At 48.2% G+C, this 7134-nt stretch overlaps 1 long non-coding RNA gene across 1 annotated transcript; it reads left to right on the plus strand.

Moving 5' to 3' along the window:
* Positions 1 to 55: 55 nt before the first annotated feature.
* LOC308187722 lies at positions 56 to 4740 on the plus strand. The gene is made up of 2 exons (XR_013944879.1): positions 56 to 307; positions 407 to 4740. It is a non-coding gene; the product is annotated as an uncharacterized lncRNA (long non-coding RNA).
* Positions 4741 to 7134: the final 2394 nt, after the last annotated feature.

Genomic DNA, 7134 nt, shown 5'->3' on the forward strand with positions numbered 1-7134 from the left:
GCCGGGAGCATCCCGAGGGTTCCCCCCCCGCACCCCGGCTTCGTGCCCCTCCGGCTCCGGGCTCGCTGTCGGCTGAATTGGCGGCCCCGAGCGGCTGGATTCGCCCGAAAAGGGGCTTTGAGGAAGGGGTCCCAGGGCTCAGGTTGTTATCTTTCCCTCGGTGGGGCGTCAGGGTGGTGAAAAACGTGGCCTCGTTGTTGTTTGGCCGTCTTAGCCTGCCGTAGCAGTGCTGGGGTTCAGAGCGAGCGGGGAAGGCTGCGTGGGGGCAGAAGGCAAAATGGTCGCGCACCCCCGCTGCACGCCGAAGGTAAGCTGGAGGGCTTCTCTCTTCCCTCCCCAGGAGATAAATAAGATCTGCACTGAGTGGCCTCTGTTTATACAATCATTTTCTGTGCTGTATGAGCAGTGCATATCAGAGCTGCACAGGTGGAAATAATGCAAGGAAGCTGCTCTTGTTGTGCCTGAAGGAGGTCACCGCATTCACAACCGGCAGCCAAGGAGACGCAGCAGATTCCCAGCACGCCTGGGAAGTCTTGAAAGCCAGCAGACGGGGCCAAGAGCAGAAGGGAGGTATGCAACACGCAGCCCTTCACTGCGGGCCCTGCACGTGGTGGATCAGATGGATGGAGACGTCCACCAGGACAGCGTGCCGTTACAGCAGGACGATATCCTGAGGCACCTGACGTCAGTTCCTCCTGCATCCACCAAGCACACAGTCCCATGGCAGCGCCACAGCGTTTTCATTTTGCTCCACAGCGGAGACCGTGTTTGCAGGCCCCGGCTGCGGCACGGGCAGCCACCTACAGCGGCACTTCAAAGCAGCCCCCCCACAGCTGCAAAGGGAAACTGGCTGGGATTACACAGAGGCACCGCAGCAAAGAGAAACTTCACAGCCAGCTGGGCGCATGGAGAGCTCGATGCGGTGAGAAACGGCCTGATGCAAGCCAGTTTCCACATGAAGCTAAGGCAAAACCTCTTGCATACGGAGGGGACTGGAAAAAAAGAAAAATACAACTCAAGAATGCTAACCATCATCCCTTTGCACATGACGTTTCTTGCTTTTGCTGTGGCTCAATTTGACTGACAGGTTCTGCAAATGGTCTTTTTATCTAGTCTACTTTAAATGGGTACTGCACGTGAACTGTAAGTTTTCGTTTCTAACAAGAAAAGGAAAATACTGAATGGATCAGGATTATACATGGTTACTACTGAACATTTCAAAAACACGGAGAGGGTAACATCACCAGTGCTAAAGAAATGGCAGATTTACAAAAATAAATTGCAAAAATTAAGTATCCAGAAAAATTAAAGGGTATATAGATTTGGAAAAAAAAAAAAAAAACTTAGCTCTGCAAGACTGCAAGCACATTTATAATGCTGTAGCTCTTAATATGCACTGCTGTCTCAGTTACTAAAGCTATCAATATGCACAAAGTTAAGCAGGTTTAGAAGAGACTGGAATACTAGCCAATATGTTCTAATTATTTTGAAGGGATCCCAGGGAACTGCAGTTTTTGATGCGGAGAATTTCCTCCTCGATCCTTTCCTTTCAGGGGAAAGATACTCTAGTCTTGTAATTCCAAATTTAGGAATCATAAGCTGTTGTGTCATCATCTGACTTTTAACCCATAACCCAGGGAGAAAAGTGGAGTAATTGTAATTCTTCTGCCTTTATCTAATAAGGACTATATTGTATCAGGTTTATAGAACATGAAATGCATTATGCACAAAAGACTGTGACTGAAGAGCTCAAAGCTAGGAGAAGTCTTTGAAGTACCTGTTATATATTCTGTAAACAGTCTGTGCTTCTATCAGCATTCTGCTCAACACACAGAGACAGAAATTCATCCGTGGAGTCAGCCAAGTCAATATCACCATACATCTCTCCACTAAGTACCCACAGAAAAATCTTGACTGTGAAGATCCCTCATGCAAGATTCACCTGTAAGAGTCAAGAGTTGTCAGCCAGGGATTGTCAAGCACCCCAGGGAAGCCCTGAAGCTGGGAGCAGCCATGGGTATAGGGGACCCAGGATGGGGTTCAAGCTACCAGCTCCCTACTCTTCTTGGGCACCTTGTTTCATCCCCACACCCAGCTGTCCAGTCTATGGGGCTCCTTAGGGGTGGCAGAGACAACCTCCAGGGCTCATCAGAGGTGACCATACCCCGACTTCAGGGGTGGCTTGACCCCCAAGCTAGGTTGGCCTTCTTTGGGCCAACACACTGTGATCCCCTTGACTACCCAGGGCCTGACCCTACACAGCTTTCAAGGCTACTTTGGGGCAGCCTGAATCACCCCAGCTGCTGGGACTGTCCAGGGAGGGTTTGAAACCTCCAGGCCTGCATGGTTTCTCACAGATACCACCTCATCCTCTCCAACCACGAGCCTCTGGTACTCCTCAGGGTGGCCTGATTCTTCTCCCCAGCTTCCTAGGCTGCTCAAGGACAGCCTGGACCCCTGAGTGCCTTGATTTCTATTCTAGGGAGACCTGCTCTGAGGGACCTTGAATGTGGCCTTCCACTAACATGGGCTCTACTGAGGAGGCCAGATTCTCCTCCCCAGCTGGTCTCCAGGGTGGCTTAACACCCCTCCAGCCTTTTGAGTTTCCCTGGGGGAGCTCTGAGCCCTCATCAGGGGCAGTTTGACATCTTTCCTATCATACCAGGTTGCTCAAGGAACCCATGTTTTCATCCCCAAGCCCTCTTCCCAGCCAAGGGACTGCTCTCAGGCTTGATTATGCCACATTTACCCAGCCTCATCAGCTTGAGCTTCATCCCAGCTTCCTGCTGTTGGTCAGCCCGAATCTCCCTGTCACCAGCCATTTAACGTCACACAGGGGAGCCATAGGATGGACAGTGTCCTTACCACCAGGGCACAGTTCCCCAGAGTCTGAACGAGCTGAGCAGAGCCTGGCACTGGTAGCAAAGTCCACAAACAGTCCCAGACAAGGCAAGCTGATGACACACAGCAAGACTGGGATGGCCCTTCAGAGCCATCGGCCGAGGGAGGCCCCATGTGAGGCTGGTCGGGGCCATTGAGGCCTATCGATGCACTGGGTGCCACAACACGCCAGCAAACTTGCTTGCTGCAGCATAGGTTTGCTTGGAGAGACATGAAGGAGCTCTCACATTGTCAGCGTGAGAATCCCTTTGTCTTGGGGACCACGTCTGGTTTCCCCGGCCGGGGGATTTGGATCAGAAACAACTTATAACTTTCTCATATCCGCAGGATGTTTAAAACCTATTGACAGAAGCACAATGGAGAAACTAATAGAAATTGAGCATTTTCTGCCTCAGAGTTAGCTGGATCCTGCACAGAGTTTGTGGGACAGAGGGTGAAGGTTGGGAAGCAGAGTGACTTGCAGAACTTTTCAAGCAGCTCATGAGACACAATCGTAAATGACAGCAGTTGTCAAGGAGGACACGCACTTTTTGGAAAGGCCTCATACATGGCTGCGATGAAGTGATACTACTTAATGACATTTCTTATGAGATTAGCGTAGGAACCACAAGCACTTTGACACTGTGGGGTGATGTCTCTGTGGGAATTGTGTTTCCCGTGATTTCATGGACTGGAGGGTTCTGCAGGGCTGTATCAAGGTGGCAGAGATCCAGACAGCTTCTTCCCCTTCCTGAAGAACTCCCTCTATTCATCCAAAGCTCTCCCACTTCTTGATATAAAAGACATTTCTTTTATTTGGTCTCTCAAGCTGATTTCTGTGCTTATCTTCAGTGCATTCATAGATCTGAAAGTTGCAGGTATGAATCACATAAGAGAAAAATAACGTAACAGGCAGTCTTTATTTCATTCTTCGGTTTCTATGGTTTCAGAAATTTAAAACAAAATGTTTTCATTTTTACTTGTAGTCTCTTTATCTTGCAGGCACTTTCACTCTGCCAACTCTGCTAGAATTTTGTTTTGGAGGTCTGGCCTTTTTGCCATGTTCACTTTATGCCACAGAGTCAAAGAGAAGGGTTTTCATGACATGGAGATTTCAGTCTATCATAGTCTAGCCTGAATCATTAGTGAATTACTTTATAAGGTTTCATACTGCCTTAGTAGTTTTACACAGCATATGCTTTGCAGTAATTGTGTTGACTCCCTTGAGCTGGGGAGAGGAGTCGGGGGAATTTGGAAGCTGTGTTAATGACTCTGGTACCATTTTAACAGGCAGTCCTAACTTTGGAGGGTGAATTCCTGCTCCGTGTGCTGAAAAAGCAAAGAAAGAAACAATTTTGTAAGCTAAAGATAAAGGAGTCCTAGCCAGGATTGCTGTTCAGCACATGTATCATGCCTCCAGAGGTTCTGCATGAGCAGAGAGTCATCTGTCTAGGAAATGGGGAAGAGACCTCTAAAATCAGGGAGGTTCAGACCACCTTCCATATTCTGAAATTCGTTGAAGAACACCAGCACATGGGCACAAATTTTGCTGAGCCTCTTCTCTGTGGCGTTGTTCACGTGGAGTGACAGCAAGCTTGACTAGTAGCTTGAAATTTACTGCCTGCTTGTAATGTGAATACAGTTTTAAACAGCTCTTGATCCTTTCTAAGTCATTAAAAGTAACCCTAAGGATTAAGAAATTTGTAATTCCTTTGATTAAAAAAAAAAAAAAGTGTTGGCAGGGCTAACAAAGATTTGTGCAATGGCTGTCTGGGCTGTCAAGCCCTAAGAGAGTCTTGGTGAATTCCTGCTGTAGTATTTATTCCCTGAAGGTTCATTGCTCAATAAACATTTAAATGCAAGGTTGCTTGTAGTATTTGTTATTCCTGAGCATGGACAAGCTAAAGGAGGAGGTGGATTTCCTTAAAAGAGGCAATAAGTTCAGCAGGGATAAATCATTTGTTTGGATCCCAGCCAGGGCATGAAAGCTTGGGGCAGAGGGAAGCAAACTGGTTTGCTCAAGAGGAAAGGAGACCTTCCTCTTGGATACATGGAGCAACCACTCTCCTGAGTACAGGGGTGGAAATGAAACACCAACAGAAGAAAAGGAAGCAGGCCTGAGAGGAAATATTTGCTCAAGTCTGTTCCTGACGATGGCACCCAGAACTGGCAATGGAAATAGTCTCTGTTGGGTCATGTCTTGTCTCGCTGTAACAGCAAAGATTTATGTTCTTACCCATCTTCTTCTGATATCTGCTGGAAGCACTGAGAATTTTAGATTTGTGGGAAGGAGTTCAAGAAGGCTGTATTTCAAGGTCAAGCAGCACATTCACTTAGTCACAGCTCTCTAACACAAAGGGGTCTCTGTTGTGTGGATAATTCCTTCCCATTTTCCCTCAGAATGATAAATATCTTCTTCTGTATGTGGCATGATATACAATATATGGGTGATAATCCTCATATCAGTCATGAGGATACTCCTGACTCATCCTCACTTGCTTGTGAAGGGCATTTAAGCCCTCTTAAGTCTTCACAGCTTTGTTCCGGCATCAGTTGCTGGAGACTGTAGCTTCATATTGCTCCTTGCATCCAGTGATGACAAGGGAGGGCTATGGATTCACCATGTGATGATAGGAAGCACTGGATTTTGGTAGTTCAAAGGATGATGGAATTAACAAAGACAAGCTCTTGAGGCATTGATTTCAGGAGCACCAGCCTGAGCACAAGTCAGGTATTAAGCACTAGGGGACAAACACCACCACCACTGCTTGCTCACTCTCTGCTGTCTCTGAGGGAAACAGAGAGGTCATCCACTCAGTCCAGAGCCCAGAGAGGACTGAGGAAGGCTGTGCTGGGCTCTGAGTGCACCCATACACCCTATTTGCTCTGAGCAGCCTCACCAGGCCCACACCATCAGCCCATGGGCCCCATTTCAGCTCAGCCATGGGTCATCAGGCCTGGTCTGAATTGCACTGTAGGTGTGCCTGTTCCTGAGTTACCATTCAGTTTTCCTGGATTGAATTCAGAGCTGACGCATTACCTTGCCTCTCTGCCTAATGATTCCTGGACCATCAATGATGTCCCAGACACCAGGGTGTGCAAACAAAACCCAGGGTGTTGTGAGGTGTGAGGACACGCTGTGATGGGAGGAAGGGCTGTGCTGGGCCCTGAGTCCAAACGCAAGCCCTAATTGCCACGACCAGGCTTACCTGGGACCTGAATTCACACCTCTTGTCATGCTCAGCAGCCCCGTTTCAACCCATTTGCTGGTCTGAGCTACATCATAGGCGTGCCTGTGTCCTGTCTTATTCCCTACTGAATTGTTTGGATTTCTTTGACTGACCCCAAACCTGTTAATGGGACCTGTGGCTATCACAACCCCTGGTCTGTTCACCCTGCTCAGTCGTGAAGGGACTGTGCCCTGTCGGTGAGGGCACTGCTCTGTCTGTGCTGGGGTCATCCTCAGCTCACCATCCTCATGCTTGCTGCTCTCCAGCAGGCTGTGGGGGTTGCAGGAGAAAGGAAAGTCCTGCAAGGGGTGGCAGGAATAGAAAGGGGGATGGGAGAGGGCTGAGGAAGGTGGCATTACCCATCCATTACCACTAATTCCTGTGGTTTTGACAGCTGATCTCAGCTGTGCCAGAGGAGATCACAATAAATGTGCTGGTAAAACACTGTCCAAACAACATGTCTACATGGTGAATTTCATTTCTCAGGCACTTTAGGAGGAGCAGTGATGGACCCCACTCTTTTTGGAGGTGGCTATGTTCTCTTCCCATTCACATAGTTCCTGCTGGGAGCTATCTACTTCAGGATTTCTGCCTGCAGGATCAGCCTATATGAGGGTGGAAGGAACGTTTGAAAACAGCATCTTTTGTAATTCCAAATTTAACTCTACTGCCTTATGAACAGACAGGACACTCCTTTCCTCCTTCTACCACAGGTTTGGGATGGCATCATTGACTCTCCCAATTTCTCCTTCTGTTTGTTTGTTTGGTTTTGGTTAGTTGTGTGTTTTTTTTTTTCCTTTTTCTGTCAGGTTCTTAGCAAGTCCATGTGGAGCAAGACACTTCTGCAGCTGCACATTGGAGAGTGGGCACAAGTGAGACTTCATCTCATCCAGACCCAGCAATGGGCAAAAAGAGACCCTGATTTTGGTGTGACACTGCTGGTCCCTCCAATCCAAGTCAGTCACTCACTGCTTCTGCCCATTTGCTCCTCAATAATAGTGCTACAGTGGAGTCAGGAGTCATC

The sequence above is a fragment of the Anser brachyrhynchus genome, assembly GCF_964034855.1.
Source record: "Anser brachyrhynchus genome assembly, chromosome: 1".
In the NCBI taxonomy this organism is placed as follows: domain Eukaryota; kingdom Metazoa; phylum Chordata; class Aves; order Anseriformes; family Anatidae; genus Anser; species Anser brachyrhynchus.